At 44.5% G+C, this 18,882-nt stretch overlaps 1 long non-coding RNA gene across 1 annotated transcript; it reads left to right on the top strand.

Annotated features, from left to right (window-relative positions):
- Positions 1–508: 508 nt before the first annotated feature.
- On the top strand, positions 509–6,279 carry LOC139075786 (uncharacterized). Its single transcript, XR_011526576.1, has 3 exons — positions 509–587; positions 4,991–5,071; positions 6,076–6,279. It is a non-coding gene; the product is annotated as an uncharacterized lncRNA (long non-coding RNA).
- The last annotated feature ends 12,603 nt before the right edge of the window (positions 6,280–18,882 follow it).

Below are 18,882 nucleotides of genomic sequence, written 5' to 3'. Positions count from 1 at the left end.
CTGTGCGAGCCTTAAGCATATTCATCCAAGCTTCACAGCAACCCTCTGAGGTAGGTATTATTGTTATTACACCCATTTTACAGATGAGATCCAGACAGGAAAAAAAGGGAAACTGAGTAAGTGTAAACTGGAATCTACCACAGGCAGTCCGCCCTGAGAGCCTGCGCTCTGATCCGGCATGGCAGATTCCTATTCGAATCTAGGTCTTTCTCTTTCTAGGTTAAAAAGTTTCCGATCCAGGAGCCACTTAAGCCAAGAGCGGACGCACTCCGCGGGGCAAGAGCGCCAGGCGTTACCCCTGCAGACCACCTGGGGGCGCCGTCCGGCCTGGGCTAGAGAGAACGACGGGGAAGCCGGGCTCCTCCCCACGCTGCGCGGGCTCCTCTCTAGGCCCGCCCCACCCCACAGCAGCCAATCAGAAACTTCGCTGACGGCGCGGTGCTCGCCGCAGAGGATGACTGGATAATTCTCTTAAAGGGCGTCTCGTTTCCAAATATGTAAAGTGACACACACGTGACGGGAAGTCTCCACAAGAGTCAACAGCGGGGAGAGATGACTCACTCATTTTTACCTGAAAATTTCTCTAGGTGAGGAGTCCCTGCCCGGCCCCCCTACAGCAAAGGAGGCGGCAGCCAATCCCGATAGTCCCCTGACGCGTTTATCGCTTCCACCAATCATCGCTCTCCCTTCCGAGACGGTGCCTTAGCATTTCAGCCTATCGGGAGCGCAGTTTGCCGCTTGCCGGTCACGTGCGCCAAGGCGAGGGGGTTCTTTGTGGCCAGAGCTCGAGCGGACGCTGAGCCTCGGCCCCGGCCCCGCCCCACTGCCGCCCTCGCGGGAATCTGCGAGAGGCGCGGGCCTCCTCGGCAGTCGCCCAGCTGTAATTGGCATGGGCTCGGGTCTGACCCAGACCTTTGGGTTCGATCCGCAGTCGGTCGTCCTGTTGCTTTGCACATGCAGGTTCCCCTCTTGCCCAATCGCGCTGGCCTCTACCTTTCAGGCTCCCAGACAGTGTCACACCTTTCCTTCCAGGACTGGTCCTCTCTGAGCACCTTCAGAACTTTGTAGTATCACATAGCAGCATTTACTGACTGCATTGTTTTACTTACCCGTACACTGGACTGAGGGTAGAGACGGTATGTTAAACATCTTTGCATTGGGCAAGTTGTTGCAACTCTGTGCAGCACTTTTCTCAACTGTAAAATGAGGATAATAGTACTTCCTGCATAAAATGGGTGCATTAAATTCTTACTTGCAAAGTGCTTAGAAGAGAGCCTTGCACAGAGCAAATGTTCAGAAAATGGTAGCCACTGTTAGTCCTGTGCCTGACACAGCGTGTAATAAGTACTCAGTAGTGTTCAGAATCAGTTTCACACATTCTTGGAGGTTTAAATGTCAGCTGTTTCAGAACTGCAAGAAGGGGATGGTAAAAACCTTTATATATATAAATAAAATACATATCTCTATATATTATGTTATAAAATATATATTTATATATATTTGACTAGGAATGTGCACAGGGTGCTTCAACATGTTGTCACAATTGAGAACAGCACTCTAGAGTCAGACCTGGGTTCAAGTTCTGACTGCACCTTGCTAGCTGGCTGACCATGGAAATGACCTTAAAAGTTCTTTAGTTCCTAAACCGTGAAATGGGGATGATAATGATAATACCTACTCCGTGGTGTTGTAGTGCATGCAAGTAATGCATGAGAAGTGCTTAGAACAATGTCTGTCCTATAATAAGCTCTCAATTTTTTCCTTCCTTCTTTATCCCAATTTCACTTTGGGAGCAAGAGTAAGAATGTTTCATATCCTCTACTTTACACTTGTTGCCCTCTTTAACTTTTGCAAAGCACATTCATATCTTATTTAAAGCTCACAGAAACCCTGTGAGGCTTAGAGCAATTGCTGGTTTGCTGGAATCCTAAGGCACCTTTTTAATTACAGTTTTTCATACCTGAATTCATTTAACCATTCCCCTGTCGTCATACCTCCTAATTTTTAAAGCCAAATTCTGTTGAGTCTCCCTCAAGGCCCAAGGCTTTGATTGCTCAGATTCTGAGCAGTCCCCGGGCCCAAAGACTCAAGTCACCAGGAAATGAAATCCTTATGCTCAGGAATTTCCACCTGGCTCCAAATTTCTCCCAAACCACAAGCCCCAGGCTCTGGCAAGCTGTGGGACTAGAGTCCTTCCTTCCTGTGAGGAAAGGGTTGGGAGAGGATGCCCACACAGGGCTGGAAAGGGTTGATGATGACTTTACCATCAGTGATATTGGAGTCAGAGGGGCTCTCTCAGACAGCCCCTCCCCAGAGCTGGGGGTTTCTCAGCACCTCTGCCCTTGTATCTACCCCATCCAGGTCACTCACTCACTTTGCCCCCTACGAACTTATTTAACTGTAACCTCTCTCCCCCAAAAAAAGATACACTGTCCTATGGTCAGATGCACCATTCCATTAAAGTGCACCATTCCAGATGCACTATTCCATTCAAGACTCCAAGAAATCCTAGCCCCGCTCTGTCTAGAGATCAGGCTCAGGTAGGAGACAGAAGGCGTGCAAGGAAGTCATGGGCACCCATCCTGACATAGGGGACCCTGAGACGTCTGGTTCTACAATGTAGCTCTGCAGCCAGGAAAGTTTCTTACCTTTCCTGAGCCTCAGTTTCTTCATTTGTCAAGTGGAACCAGGAAGGAGAGAGAGGATCCAGGATACAGAAATGGAAGAAGGGAGCATGCAAACATCATGTGCAAAGCAGTCAGGGAATGAGGAGAAGGAGAGGGGAGCCAAGGCCAGGCCCTGCATTCTACCTGGGGACCTCCTTGGGAGCTACTCCTGGAGCACAGCTCAGCACGGGAGCCCCCTTTCTCCCCATCTGTAAGAAGCAGAGAAACAAGATTGTGTCTCAGGACATCAACTCGACACTGTTGCTGGAGGCTGTCACCAAGTCTTAGCCCTTGTTAAGTGCTTTCTCCTCAGCCCCTCAAAGATCCTATACATCGACAGAACCAGTCTCACACAGGGCACAGGTTGTTATCTGCTTACCCTGCTATCCAGCCCTCTTTCTTCCTTAGTAACAGAACACTGGTTTTCAGCTGGGATCATTGCCGTTCAGAGTAAGACTACGTTTCCCAGACTCCTTTGCAGCTAGTTTTTTGGCCAATGAGATGTAAGAGACAGTTCAGTGTGGGGCTTCCTGGGAGGCACAGTGAAGGCAGCCCCAACCCCGTTTTACCTTCTTCCCCTCTCCTCTTCCTCAGTCCTGCTTCCTGGGAATGAGGTGACCTTCACTGAGGATGACAGTCACAAGCAAGGACAATAAGGCAGAAATATAAAAGAAGCCTGAATATTGATCACCATGGACCTTGAACTGCCTGCCTCCAGATTTCATTTTTTCTTTTTTTAAGTATGCTTTTTTTTAAAGATTGGCACCTGAGCTAACATCTGTTGCCAATCTTCTTTTTTCTTTCTTCCTTCTTCTCTCCAAAGGCCCCCAGTACATAGTTGTATATTCTAGTTGTAGGTCCTTCTCTACTATGTGGGATGCCGCCCCTAGCATGGCCTGATGAGCAGTGCTAGGTGTGTACCCAGGTTCCGAACTGGCAAAACCGTGGGACACGGAAGCGGAGCACGTGAACTTAACCACTCAGCCACAGGGCGACCCCCTCCAAACTTCTTTGATATGAGAAAATAAAACCCTTATGTGTGTAAGCCACTGTGAATTTAGATTTCCTGTTACATGTAGCCTTGCCTAATTTTCAACTGACCAGTCTCTCTTCCCCAAGGTTTAGAAGTTGGTGGAAGGAGAGCTGCTTAAATCCCACTGATTTTTTTTTTTTTTTCCTTTAAGAGCCAAGCAGAGCAATTAAAGTCTGTTATTGGCTCAACTGCCTTAAGTTGAGAGAGATACATTTATAAATTAGAACATTCTTCTGACTGGGTCAGGTTGCCCGGTACAAAATGAACCCTGGATTCATGAAACATTTTGGGCCAAAACATACGACGTACTCTGTATCTAAACCACACATTGGCATGGCCTTGACATTCTGTTTTCACGTAGAATGAAAACATAATATTCTGCGGAGGAAGACCCTCAACACACAGGCAAACTCTTGTACATTTTTGTAGGTGGCTGTGTTCAATTCAAGCTCCAAAGTGAACTCTAAATAATAACTTCTTTTGAATGGAATCCAGCTACATTAGAGGTGTCTGAGGAATGTTCAAGCTTTCACAGTTGACTTCTGGCTCAAAGCCTTCTAAACTTCCAACCTCTGTTTCTCCTTAGGAGGGGATCCTGCTGGCCCCTCTCTAGCAAACCTTTTGCGATCCTGCCCTCCAGGAGACATTGTGGGAGGGAACCCTCGTCCAAGAGCAATGGTTCTCATATGCGAGAATGTCTGAGAATCACCTGGAGGGCTTGTTAAAACACAAATTGTTGGGCTCCAACCCCAGAGTTTCTGATTCAGTAGATCTGGGTTGGGGCCCAAATATTTGAAGCTTTAATAAATTCTCCAGAGACGCTGATGCTGCCAGTGGAGGGACCACATTTTGAGAACCACTGCCCTAGAGGAAGGTAAAGTTCTTCAGGCTACTTCTTTCAGACCTTCAGGGAATTTCCTCCAGTGCGTTCAGAGGTAGCTGGACCCTGGTGATGGCCTCTGCATAACTGTCCTGAGAATCAGCCTGCCAGGACCTCTGCCTGCTGCTCCAGCCCCAAGGCTCCCCTCAGGCCCCTCTGGGAGGGTTCCTTCTCACTGGGCCACTGAGCCAGGCACCTCCATGGTCTTTTTCTCCTCTGGGGTCCCTTCCAGAGAGAGGGATTGGGTCTGGAGAGAGGGAGAGGGTGGAATTAGATAACTTATTTTTCTTTAATGTCTAAATATGTCAAAACATGTATGTGTTGTTTTTATAATAAAATAGCAAAAGAAAAGTGTGAAGGAATACAGACTCTTTTGGAAACGTTGGTTAACAACTAACATTTATTGAACAGTTGCTGTGTTCCAGGCGTGGTACTAAAGTGCTCATCTGATTATTGTCACTGTATTTCAGCTCTAAAACAGGCTTAGAGAAGGTAAGTAACTTGCCCAGTGTGACACAGCTAGTCAACGACAGAGCAGGCGTTCAGTTCCAGGTCTACCCAATTCCAAAGCCTAATCCTTTAATGCTTGGGCAACCCTGTGATTTGAAAATGCTGCTAATTTTCTACTGCCACTAGGACCTGCATCTCAGTGAAGGTGATACGGCCCTGAAGGGAGCAAAAACTGGTTCTTGGTGGGGGAGGGCAAAAAAATCTTTACTCTTTTTGTGTATAAAGCAAAGATATACATACAGTACATAATAGATATACAGTATATCTGTAGTATTGAATTTTATGAAGGGAGAGGAAAAAGTAGGAAAAAATATCTAAGTCTCCTTACAAGGGACAATAATGAAAACAGCGTTGAGAAACACTATGCTAGGACATTTTGGCAAAGAGCCTGTTCGCTGAAAAAGTCAATGCTGTCTTACACAACTTCCAAAGTTTTCTCATGGGTCAGAGGACAAACAAAACATCTGACATTTATTGCTTAAAGCTTTTAGTCATTATGCCATACGGTCCTCCCAAGAACCTCCTGATGAAGTCAGTAAGGAAGATATTTACTATCCACATCTAATAGATGAAGGAATTGAACTTTGAAGATAATGAGCATCCACCTAGATTTAATACCAAACAAAACTATCCTGCAAGAGTAAAGTGATATAAAGAAATTTGTAGAGAAAGCAGAGCAGAGCATATTATCAACAGACCCTCAGTAAGAAAACTCTCAAGTCCAAGATGCGAGAAGGAAAGAAAAAAGCAAGCAAAGTCGTTAACATGCGAATAAATCTATACAAGCACTGATTTATAAACAATAGTCATAATATCTAATTTGGAGGCTTCCAAAGATAAGACATTTGAAATGTTGAACAGCAATGGCAGGTAAGTCAGGAGGAATGGGTAGGGTTAAAGCATTCTCAAGTCCTTGAGTTGGTTTGGGAGAAGAATAAACATCCTAACTTGGGAATTTAAGTTAAATATGCATTTTAAATTTCCAGGTTAACAAATGAAAGAATAGACGTGGAGCGTCTGACTGCTCAGTCAGAAGAATGAAGAGCAAAAGGAGCAAATCCTATGCCGTCTCACCACAAATGTTACGAATCATTGAAAAAATACTGAATTGTCTTTAAATTTACTTAAAATCATCATCTTTGAATGTAGTCTTTTTTAATGTTGCTTAAAATCAGTTACATGAGTAAAGTTTTTCATACTAAAAATAAGAAAGTCTTTTTTTTCTTTATCTTTATGACTTGATAAATGCCTAGGACTTAAACAATGTTTCCTAAAGAGCAGTCTATGAAATTCTGGTTTCCCAAGATGCTGAGACCCAAAAGGAAGGATCCATGATCCAGCAGCTTGAGGGATGCTGAACATCACATCCTCCCTTGGAGACCCACAAAGCTCTAAGGCCCGAAGAAGACTTACACCTGGCAAAGAAACCTCCGTGCCTTGGTCAACCCCAGTATTTTCAAACATTTTTTTCCCTACCCCATGAAATATAATAATGCTCCACGGAGCTCACTCTGGACAACGCTAGATTAAACCTTGCTTGAGCTAGGTGGCCCAGACTGAGAAAACACCAAAAACACAAAATGTGGACTCAATTCTTTTGAGTGGTTGACAAAACCATTTTAAAAGTTTGAAGCTTCGACCTCGAGCAATTTGAAACACAGCAGCCTCAGCCACTTGCACAACCTCACAATTACACTCCTTGGTACCCATACATAACAAATCCATGTTCCAACACACACACTCACGGGGCTTCTCTCCTGTAGTCTCCTAACCCCACAGGCAGCAAACCGCACAGTCTCATGCCTCCTGCCATTCCACCCCAAAGTGACCATTGCTGGTTTTCTCACCTCTGTGCTCTCCTTTGTCCATTGCTTACCCACCATTCTCTTCCTCTCCAGTTTGATTTTGGAAGTTTGAAAAGGAATGAGACTGAAAAGAGATTTCTGAGGAGACAGTCTCCTGGTTTCTAGGGGTAGAGCCCATGAATAAAAGTGCCCCAGGGCAAGTTTACTTCATTTCCCTATCTGGGCCTCAGTTTCTCCACTGGTCTAAAGAAGGGGTGGATGACACAGCTTCTGAGCTCCTTCTGGTCTCTGATTGTGCATCTGTAAAATGAAGGGATGGAAGAAGATGACTCCTAACTTTTCTTCCAGCTCTGACATTCTCTGATCTCAGAGACCACCTCACTTCACTCTCTCTCAGAGAAGACATCTGTAGCCCAGAGAGATAAAGCAACTTGCCCAAGGCTACACAGCTAGTAAGTGGCAGAGCAGGAACTGGACCTGCCAGGGCCCTGAATCCCAACTCATGTGCATGTGTTTGTACATACGTGGTATGTGTGCATTTGTGAGTGCATATAGGTGAATACATGACAAGGCGGCATATGTCTGAAGTTTCTTGTTGGGCTCTGACATTTCCAAAGGCATCCACGCATGTCAGGGGTACTGTGCAGCCAGCCTTGGATGTGAGGCAAGATGGGAAGATGCGGGGTGATAAGAGCTACAGGAATGCTATAAAGGATCATGTCTTCCTTTTCCTCCCCAACCCCTGCATCTCAGGGCTCACACTCCTTGCCTAGCCACATGTGGCTACCTCCAGCCAGCTTGACCCCACGAGCTGCTTCTTTCTCCCAGTTGAGGAGCACCGGGTAGGTAAACAGTTGATCCTAAGGAGGATTAGGAATGGTTTCTTCCCCCAGGATCCCAGTTGGGCTCCAGCCAGCCTGTGCCCACCCCAACCTCTGAGTGGAGAGAAAGTGGACAGAGTGATGCTCCAGGGACCAGGCTGAGCCTGGTCTGTGATGCTCAATAGTCTCCTGCCTCCATCTAAGGGTCCCCAGCCCCTTGGGGCCACAGCTTCCTCCAGCTGCTCACACATTCAATTATTCACAGTACCTTTGTGCTCTGCTGCTAATTATGTGACCTCCAAGTACTTACTGTATACAGGTACCCAGGGAGGTGACTGACTCAATCACAGCTAGCCATTGTAGCCTGCCTAACCCTGCCTTGTGCACTGATCAACCTTTTATTACTACCTCCACATTTTAACTCTTGGTTGATCAACTTAATCTCTAGGCCTAAAGGACACTGTCAAACCTGCTGGATTTAAGGGCCTTTCCACAGCTTCCTCTGTCTTTATCCTCTGCAGCAACTCCCCTGCCTTTCCACTCAGTTGATTGAGTCTCCCCTCCCACAATCCATGAGAATAAACTCTCCTCAGTGGCAGCTCCTGCGAGTCTTTTCGCTTTGATCAACTCCCCATGCCTCAACTACCTTTTCTTAACTGTTTTCTATGTGGCTCCTGGTCACCAGCTCAAAAGGAGGCCAAGAGTCCCACTCCTCTTTCCACTCTTCCTTCCATGCTGACATCAGCATCTCTCAAGTTCACTTGCACTTTTATTATCTTCTCCAGTGAAGCGGAGATTATAAGTCAAAACATGCCATAAACTCAGTGTGGGGGATATAGGAGTGGATCTGTGTGTGTATATGTGTGTGTGTGTGTGTGTGTGCATGAATGTTGGGGTAGTAGGAATTGTCACTAGCTGATCTGTTGCAATATGAAGAGAGAGTGTTGAGTATCTCCAAATTCCTATTTTCAAAGTCAGTCTGATCTTTCCAGAAATGTCACTCCCGACCATGGCAAGAAAGTTCAGGGGCTCCGATTACATTAGCTCCCTCCTTCTCAAGCCAGTGGGTAGGCTGTGCCAGTTGTACCTCCCACGCCCAGGAAGACTCCCTTCCAGGTTCCTTGACACCAGCCTCAGCCCTACAGTCAGACCTGCCAGCATCCATACTCCACGGTGAGGGGAAGACCCGTGTAGGCCCCTGAGTCTGTGTCTCAGGGCAAAGGGGCTGGAGCGAGTGATCTCCTTGGATCCCACAGGAGGTGGGAGGAGGGTGGGCTGAGGAGGTTCTTTGGGGAGATGAAGAGGCAGGCAGACTTGGTAGCACTGCCCCAGTTCTGTTGGTTTGGGAAGGAGGCTTTTCAGTGTCTGGACGGACAGTGTAAATTCACACAAGAGAGACTGGAAGGCTGGGTTTCCATGGGCTCAACCCTGGCCACCCAGCAGAATCCCCGTGAAGCTTTTGTATAACGCAAATGTTCTGCACACACCCCAGACCACTGAAACTAAAACGCCAGGCCCGAAGTCCAAAAATCTGTGCTGGAAGAAGGCTCCCCGGGCAACTGGGATGCACAAACAGCACAAAAAGGCAGTGATATAAGCCGACATCAGGAGCTCCGGATGTGATGCTCCAAGAAGCACACAACATCGCCAGTGAAGAATTCTTGCCAAACACGTCTAACCTGAATCCCATCACGAGCAAACAACCTGACAAATCAAGCTGTGGGACTCTTCGAAAAAGTCAACATCATGAAATTTTTATGAAGGCAAGGAGGGTGTGCTATTTTAGATTAAAAGATACTAAAAAGACATAACAATCCAATACAAGGCATAAACCTTGATTAGACCTCAGACTTGAAACATACACAATACAAAAGACATTTTGGGGACAATTGAAGGAATTTGAAACTTTGAATATAGAAATGTTAAAATTGTTAATTTTCTTAGTTGTGATGATGATGTTGTGACTGTGTAGGAGAAGTTCCTTACTTTTACAAAATGCCTACTAAATATTTGAGAGTGAAGTGTTATGATTTCTGCAGCTTTCTTTTGAATGGTTTAACATAAAAAAGTAAGTGTAGAGAGCAGAATACGAAAGAAATGTGGCAAAATGGTAGCAACTGACAGATCCAGTGAAGGGTGTATGGGTATTCATTCTACCATTCTTTAAAATCTTCTGCAGTTTTTTTTTCCTTCTTCTTCTCCCCAAAGCCCCCAAGTACATAGTTGTATATTCTAATTGTAGGTCCTTCTGACTGTGCTATGTGGGATGCCACCTCACTGTGGCCTGATGAGTGGTGCTAGGTCCCTGCCCAGGATCCAAACCGGCAAAACCCTGGGCCACCGAAGTGGAGCATGCGGACTTAACCACTCGGCCACAGGGCCAGCCTCTCTTCTGCAGTTCTGACGTTTTTAAAATAAAACAAATATTTTTTAATGTTGACATTGGTTATCCATGAGTGGAGAGATTATAGTTGATCTTGAGTTTCTGGTCCCCATCCTCCACCCTTGGCTTTTTCAAGTTTTTGGCAATAAAACATGGAACATTTTCATAATTTAGGACAAGGACTCATAAATGTTCATCTGTCTGTATAAAAAAAATTGCACAGAGGCAGAAAGGCTGAACATCACCCCTGTGGGCCTGGAAGGAGCTCGAGGTATGGGTGTCCCCAGCCCCCAGGACAGCACCTACCAGTTGTCCCTCCTGCAAGCAGAAGAATGTCAGGGCTGTGAGATGTTTGGAGCACGGCCACCAGCCTTCAAGGGCTCCCTCAGCTGCAGAGGGCAAAGCAATGTGGCCACAAGACTCCCCAGCTGCCCGTCAGGCCCCAGGCTCCCCTACGGAAAGATTTCTCTGCACTGGGGGCCAAGCGAAGCCCGTGTCCTCCTTGCCCCAGCACTGCTGATGCATGGGAAGCAGAAGCCATGCCTGCAATCCAGAGATGCAGGCTGGGCAAAGTACTGGGACCAAGTGTGGACACAAAGTTTTCACCTGGAGGGTCTCTTCTCCCTGAGGCCAGGCCTCAGGCTGGCTCCCTCCATACTAGGAGTCATTCGTGTCACCCGGCCTTCTGGTCTCCATCTCATCCCCCAGAGACCACACACGTGCTGGATGTTGGCTGTGACAGCAGAAGGTAGGGGCTTTCGGAAGACAAGCAATGATCCCTCCCAGGGTGACCAGGTGGGTGCAGGCCTGCTGGCACTGTCTGCTTGGACTTCTAAGCAAATGTTCCTGTTCACATTTCTCAGCTCCTCTCCACATTTGTCTACCACACCAGTCCTGCCAACAGGGACACTGACTTTAGCTTGCTGCTGCCCAAAACCAGGGCTGAAGGGTAGAGGGAAGGAGGGAGGGGCTGCCCAGGGCCTGGCATCTCCTTCTTTTCTTTTCTTTTTTTTTTTTTGCTGAGGATGATTGGCCCTGAGCTAACATCTGTTGCCAATCTTCTTCTTTTTGTTTGAGGAAGATTGTCCCTGAGCTAACATCCACGCCAATCTTTCTCTATTTTGTATGTGGGTTGCCACCACAGCGTGGCTTAACAAGTGGTTTGAGTCTGAACCCAGGATCCAAACCTGCAAACCCAGGCCACCGAAGCAGAGCATGCAAACTTAACCACTATGCCACCAGCCAGCCCAGCAACTCCATTTTAAAAAATGCAACAGCCACAGCCCTTAAATCTAAGGCTCAGATGAGACAGATCCCTTCTTCCCACCCACAGAACACCTTCCTGCTCCCACCTCCAAGTTGGTCTTCTTCTATAAGAGGCTTAGAGAAGTATTTTGCCTGGAGGAGCCAGGATTCAAACCCAGGCAACCTGACTCCTGAAACCAAAAATTTAATGAGTATGTCAATGTGCCATCCACATAGAAGTTTTTAAAAGAATTCCATTTTTTAGAAAAACCCACGTCCTTCCTCTTGGTCCGCAGGCCTCTAGTGGTTCAACAAAGGCCTCTTCCCAGGAGCTGAAATTTTCTCCATCCTTAGCCTCAGGCTGAGTTTTGGCTGCCCACGCTTCTCTCCTCTCCCTGAGAAGAAAACTAGGAGAATATTGCACCATCTACTTGGAGGTGTGCCCACAATTACCCTGGGACCACCTTGGGGGTGGGGGTGGGGATGTCCCAATTACAGAGGCTCCTACATACCCAGAAAGTTCTTCTGGAAATAGTGAGGTAAGCGCCATGTGTGCCTCTGTGGGACAGGGCCTCCTGCAGGAGAGGAGATGAAAGGGGCCACGTCCATGACCAGGAGCTCACTTCCTAGAGGTTCCTGCATCATCCAAGAGCCCACCGCCCAGCTTTGCTTCAGGGACCTTATTGCCAGCCAGTTGTGTGGCTGCTCACTTCCAAGTCACCACTCTTCCCACCTCTTCTCTGGCCCCTCCCTTCCAGTTCTGAGTCCTGGAGTCCCTGGGACGTCCCCACCCCCAACCCCAACATGATTCCAGGGTAAGTGTGGGCACACCTCCAAGTAGAGGGTGCAATATTCTCCCAGTTTTCTTCTCAGGGAGAGGAGAGAAGCGTGGGCAGCCAAAACTCAGCCTGAGGCTAAGGATGGAGAAAATTTCAGCTCCTGGGAAGAGGCCCTAGAACAGTGGTTCTCAAACTTCAGTGCGTGTCAGCCCGGAGGACTCGCTCAAGCAAACTGCTGGGCCCACCCCCAGAGTTTCTGATCCAATAGGTCTGGGGAGAGCCTGAGAGCTTGCATTTCTAACAAACACCTAGGTGATGCTGACGTTGTGGTCAGAGACCACACTTGCGAGAACCACTGCCCTAGAGGGCTAGAAGATAGGCCAAGGACGGGCCACTCATGGCTGACACTCCCAGATGTGCTGTGGCGTCCAGCCCCGAAAGCAGCTCTGCAGCCTCAGATCCCAGGGGCTGGGGGCTGGGAGGCGCCAGGGAGAAAGCCAGAGTTTTAGCTTCACTGGAGACCCTGAGCCAAGCTGGCTAATCTTTTCCAGGAAAATTCTTTACAATGCAGTGATAACACCCACCAGAGGGCAGCAGACCCTCATGAAAAGACAGTTTCCTGCAAGGAAAGGAATTTGAACCCTCAGGGCCCCTTATGGAGGGTTCTGACATCCCACGGAGGCCACAGTGGTCAGAGTATAATAATTCTTTATATTCGGTTAGTGCTTCATGGATGTCAGAGTTTCCTATATATCACCTCATCCGGACTATGCAACAGTCCTGAGGAATGGAGCATCAACAGCAGTAGGTGAAGGATAAGAAAACAAGACTCAGAAAGGTTAGGTTTAGATGACTTTCCAAGATCAGAGGGCTGGTAATGTATCTGATCAGGGAACTTGGGCACAGGCTGCCTGACCCCACATTCAGTGCTCTCCCTCATGCCTACCTACAGCCATCGCAGCTATGCTTTCTCAATTGTATACCAAAGGTGCATTCCTCTCTTAATCTTGGCAAAAACCTATAAGGCATGCTCTCTAATCGTCCCCACTTTACAGACAAGGAAAGTGGAGTGGAGGAAATTAAGTAACTTGCCCAATTAGTAAACAGTGAATTTGAACTCAGATTTGAACTCGGGTCTGTCTGACCCAATAATCCACTAAAACCTCCTGCTTCCCTCTTGTCACTTGTAGTCAGCAGCTATTTGTTGAGCAGCAGCACTTGTGAAGTCCAGTACTGTGCTGGTCACTGGCGATGCAAAGTCCTAGCCTTCAAGCAGCATCCAACCTAAAAACACACAAGATGAAAGTGCCCCCATCAGGTACCACAGGAAACCCACTGCAGTGAGTACTATTATCCCATTTTACAGATGAGGCGACAAGACCCAGAGAGGTTAATGAACTTGCCTGAGGCCGCAAGATAATAAGTGATGGGTCAGGGTTTTACACCCAGGCCATTTGCTATACCTGCTCCTTTCTTGTACTTCTCAGAATTAAATATTCTGAGCCAAAATACTGGGAATAGGGAATGTCCCAAAACACGTAGAAAATGCAATTGCAGCAGTCATCCCATCGATCTCCAGGGCCAACCATACTCAGCCTACAGCTCAGCCTGCAACTCAGCAATGAACAGGAACGTACTGCTGAAACACACTACATGACAAGTCTCCTGGGCACGGTGCTGGGTGAAAGAAGCCAGACCTGAAAGGATACAGAGTGTGTGAGTCCATTTGTATGACATCCTGGAAAAGGTAAAACTATAGCAATTCAGAACAGATCAGTAGTTGCCAAGGGTGGGAGCTTAGCAGAAGGGTTATCTACAAAGGGGCAAAGAAGGGAATGGGTTGGGGTCGGCCCGGTAGCATAGCGGTTAAGCTCGCGCTCTCCACTTCCGGCAGCCTGGGGTTCACAGGCCTGGATCCCGGGCACGGACCTAGCAACACTGTCAAGCCACACTGTGGTGGCATCCCACATAAAATAGAGGAAGATTGGCACAGATGTCAGCTCAGCAACAATCTTCCTCAAGCAAAAAGAGGAAGATTGGCATAGATGTTAGCTCAGGGCCAATCTTCCTCACAAAAAGAAAGAAGAAGAAGGTAATGGGGTGGGGAATGATGGGTTTGTTCTATACTTTTATTGAGGTGATGATTAAATGACTATATATTTAACAAAACTCTTAAAATTATACACCGCAAATAATTAGTTTTACTATATATAATTTTTAAATAACTTTTTAAAACTTTTTAAAATTGCATGAACAACACAGTATTCAACAGACAGAAACGTTATCATTTCTTTTTCTGCTTGAATTTGTATTTCTATTACTCCCCCCCAGAGAATTTTACCCAGTGTGATATTTTTATCATTGAAAATCCTACTCAGCACTGCATCATGCTTCTCGCAACAAATATCTAATTTAAATTTAATTTTTAAAAGAATTTCTTCTGACTCTCAGGCTAAATGTACAAAATCTTTCTCAATTGAGTTGTCACTATATTATTATTTCATACACAATTAATCAAAACATTAATACATTACATAAAAAGTAAAATTTCATTACAAGTGGATTTCTTAATAAAAATGACTCAATTTTCCAGTTAACCCATGTGTCCACTGCCACAAAGATAGAATTTCAGAATCAATTCTGTTCGTTTTTCATTTTAATAGAAGCAAGCACTGAGAACTTGTCCGTATAAGGGGGTGGCTAGAACTAGGAGTTTACTAGAATGTCACTTACTTCTTTGAACTACTCTTAAGCTACGTGCCGAGGATCACAGTGATAGTCTCCCAAAAGCAGTTTTAACGGCAACAGATGACAATTCAAATAACTTCTTCAATATAGCTGAAAGTAAAGAATTAGAAACCAGCAACCTTGCAACAGTCATTTGCTTTTTCATTTTCTGAAAACTACACCAAAAATGTTTTCCAGGACTCCTCAAATCACTAACAAGTATACCTTTCACTCATTCCCTTAGGACCACTTTGTTTAAGCCAAAATACTAAAAGTATTAGAAAAAACTGAAACAATGGTAATCTCAGTATATTTTTACCAATGCAATATTTTTTGACAAAATATTCAATGTCATTGTGTTCCTTTTATGTTTTTGCCAAAACTTTGGACCCATAGATTGAGCTCATTTGATTTACATGAATAAAAGCCAAGTCAATACCAAAGTGATGTAGATCTATGTAATTAATCATCCTTGGTTTTAAAAGTTGTAAAACAAGATGATAAATCAATGTGCTATTTCTGTTTTCTTAATTTATAATAGAAGAAAGCAATAGGTAGCAAAAATTATAAGTTTTTTATGAAGGAAGAAGGATGATCAAAATAACAGTATTCCCTCAGTATGTGTGTGTTCTCAAACTCTGGTGTTCAGCTTTTGGGAAAAAATAAATAAAATTCCACATTTAAAAATCAGAAATAATTTATTAAATAATTTATTAAACATCATGATCTAACTTTTCCTATCCATTAAATGACAGAGAAAAGTATATACTGCTAAAAAAGAAAACTAATCAGTTCAGCAGCTGGTATATAACTTTGTATTTTTATTAGTAGGTAATAGAAAATATTAAATATTTATTAAGATGAAATAAGATAAGCAAAGGTGTAATCAATTCATGATTTGATTTGATAATATAGATTTTAAGTACTTTATTGACTAACTCAGAACATTCTGAAATAAATCACACGTTTTATCCACATATTTTTTCAAATATATCTTGAATAATTTGGTAATCCCAGAAAAGATGAAAAGAATTGGTGTCACTAATTGCTTCCACTGGTTAAACGTGCTTTTTCTTCTAGCTGATGAGGCATCCCAGAATGGGTATACAAGAATAGCTGAAAGGAAGTGCTTATGTTAAACGTTTGAAAATAGCCATTTTAGCATTCGGTATTTCTTACACGCTCTCTTTGCCTCTCTCTTCTGGAATTCTCCCTCAACGGAGATTCATTCTTTGATGGCCATCTGGGGATGAAACCGGCAAGATCCATCATTAAGGAATTTTGCCTTCACTCCAACTTCTCCACTCTACAATATATTAGGATCCAAAACATCACAAAACGGGCCAAAACGCCCTTGTCTAACACTACGTTTTAAGAGAAATGTGTCAAAACCAGAGGCAGATTTGTGGTTCTTTGATTAGTCGTTAAAGGAGGTCCCCGGAACTGATGTTTCAAATCATCACTTTATTTGGTGCCTCTGAGGTTACACCCTGGGCAGCCCATCGCTGGGAGACGAAGAGTGCTGCTTGCCTATGGAAAGTGTGGAAGGTGATTATGGGGGAGGAGAAAAAGCTTGAAGCTGTTGAGAGAATGGTTCAGTCACCTGCTTTTCAGCAGAGAAATCTTAGGAAAAACACATGTGGAAGTAAAGGATCTGGAAATAGATTCCCTCCCCTTACCCTCAAACCTCTTAGAAAGCCCCCATAACTCCAGCCTGAAGATGTTCTAAGATAGCGCTCAGAGGATGCACCCAGTGTCTGTTCCAGAACAAGAAGTCAGCCAATCATTCTAGCAATGCCTTCCCACATTACTGTTTCCTCACAAACCCACTCCTGTTCTCGACACACCTGAGATTCCCATCCTGCCCGATTCAAGGAGTCTCCCTACAGACATCTGGTCCTCCACCCCAACAACCCCTGATGGCCCCACGTCTTTCAAGACTCAGTTTAGAGCCCCTTCATCCATCCTTCCTTCCTATATGGAATAGCAGCCCTACTCTGCCCTATATATACTTTTACCACAGTATTTGTAATACTTTATTTTGTTTGTACATCTGTTCCCCACTTTGGAATTAATGTTTTATTCCTTTATGTATCCTCAGTTCCTAAAATATTATAGAAGCAGAAAAAATGTCAGTTGAAGGAATGAAACTGAGGCTGACTTGCTGTTTCTCTATTAATGACAGCCTCTTGTTCCAACCCTGTCCAACCTCAGCTTGACCAAGGCCTGACATAACGTAATCAAAATTTGGCCATAGGGTGACCTGGCTGCAAAACTCATTCAACACTGTCGGGTTGTTGTTTGCTAGCCAAGCCACTGAGAGCTGTGCTCAACCCTGACTGCACGTTAAAATCTCCTGGGGAGCTTTTAAAATGCTGCTATTCAGGCCTCAACCTAGACCACTAAATCAGAAGCTCTTGAGAGTGGGGCCTAGGCATCAGCATTTTGAAAACTTCCTTGATGATTCTAATAGGCACTAGAGGTTAAGAACTGCTCTCTTAGCAGAAAGGAGGGTTGGGTTTACACTACCTTCAGATGCAGAATTCTCAGTTCAACCCCAGATTCATTTCCTAATCTTCCCAGCAGATGCTGGCTTCCAAACCTCTTCCTGCAAGCGACGTGCACATCCAGCTGGAAGTCAGCCCAGCACTGAAGCCCACCCAAGACACCACATGTCTACACACATAAAAGTTACAAACCAAATTAAAAACTGTTAAATACAGTACATCCTTTCCTCCTTCTTTGATGCATATAACTTTTGTAACATCAAAATTGAAAACTGTGTGCGAAGCTATGGTTTTTGTACGAGTCAAAGTTAACAACATATCTAAGACAACTGTTTGCACACGTCTGGTTGCACATCTTGATGAGCTGATGATGTTTAGGAGGTTGATACAATAAAGATACACCATAATTAATTATTTATTATACATTTATTCCATAAAATCTACATTTCTTATCCTTTATTTCAGCAAATCACTGTGTTGCTATAATCAAAATTTTTCACAGTGATGCCAAACAAGGCAATTTCAATTTAGGGAAACACTCTGTTAAGATAAGGACCATTAGAATTGTCCATAAAGGGCCGGCCCCATGGCGAAGTGGTTAAGTTCATGCTCTCTGCTTTGGTGGCCCAGAGTTTCACCAGTTCGGATCCCAGGCACGGACATAGCACCACTCATCAAGCCATGCTGAGGCAGCGTCCCACATAGTACAACTAAAAGGACCTACAACTAGAATATACAACTATGTACTGGGGGACTTTGGAGAGAAGAAGAAAAAAAACATTGACAATAGATGTTAGCTCAGGGCCAATCTTTAAAAAAAAAATTGCCAATAAAATTCTTAAAGCAATACTTAGATTGGAAATGAACCATGAATTTTACATACCAAGCTCAAACATTGTAATGGGGTCACACAGGGTAAATTAGTGTTCACTGGAAATATAAAATATTTTACTTTCGTTACACAAATTGCTATCACTTATACGGTGATTTTTTAGCTTCTTTTAAAACAACATCTAAATCTATACACGATTTCATAAGTTCCTTTTCTTTTAAGTTTTTCTTGACTGGGTTATTATAAAGAAAACTGAAAGTAGCAATGTGTTAGTTTATTTGTTCAATTTCTCTGATTAAGACAATACCTTCACCTAGAGTGGCCAGAAAACAGTCTACAGAAACCAGCTTCCAGATTGTACAGATATGAGTCCTTCTTTATAGTCATGCAAATGTTTTTGTTTCATTGTTCGAATTTCCTTGTATTTTACTGAAATTGTGCTCTTGTTGCATATTTATTATGCAGCTTTTTAAAATTTAGAATAATAATTTTCTCTAAATGTTTAAATACTGTACATTTTTAGAATCTCTTTAAAAGTGAAATAACCAAACTTAAAACAGTTCAGTATTTGGTTGTTTTTGGTTGTTTTTGTAAACCTTTGCTAACATTTACGGCTAGCAAGATTTCATCACAAATAATCAGATGGTGAGAATTCAAAATTTATTTCAGTTTCTGCCAAAGACCAGATTTGCGC

The sequence above is a fragment of the Equus przewalskii genome, chromosome 14 (genome assembly GCF_037783145.1).
Source record: "Equus przewalskii isolate Varuska chromosome 14, EquPr2, whole genome shotgun sequence".
NCBI classification, from domain to species: Eukaryota; Metazoa; Chordata; class Mammalia; order Perissodactyla; family Equidae; genus Equus; species Equus przewalskii.
The sequence above is the reverse complement of the archived record's forward strand: the minus strand, read 5'-3'. Positions and strand labels throughout refer to the sequence as shown.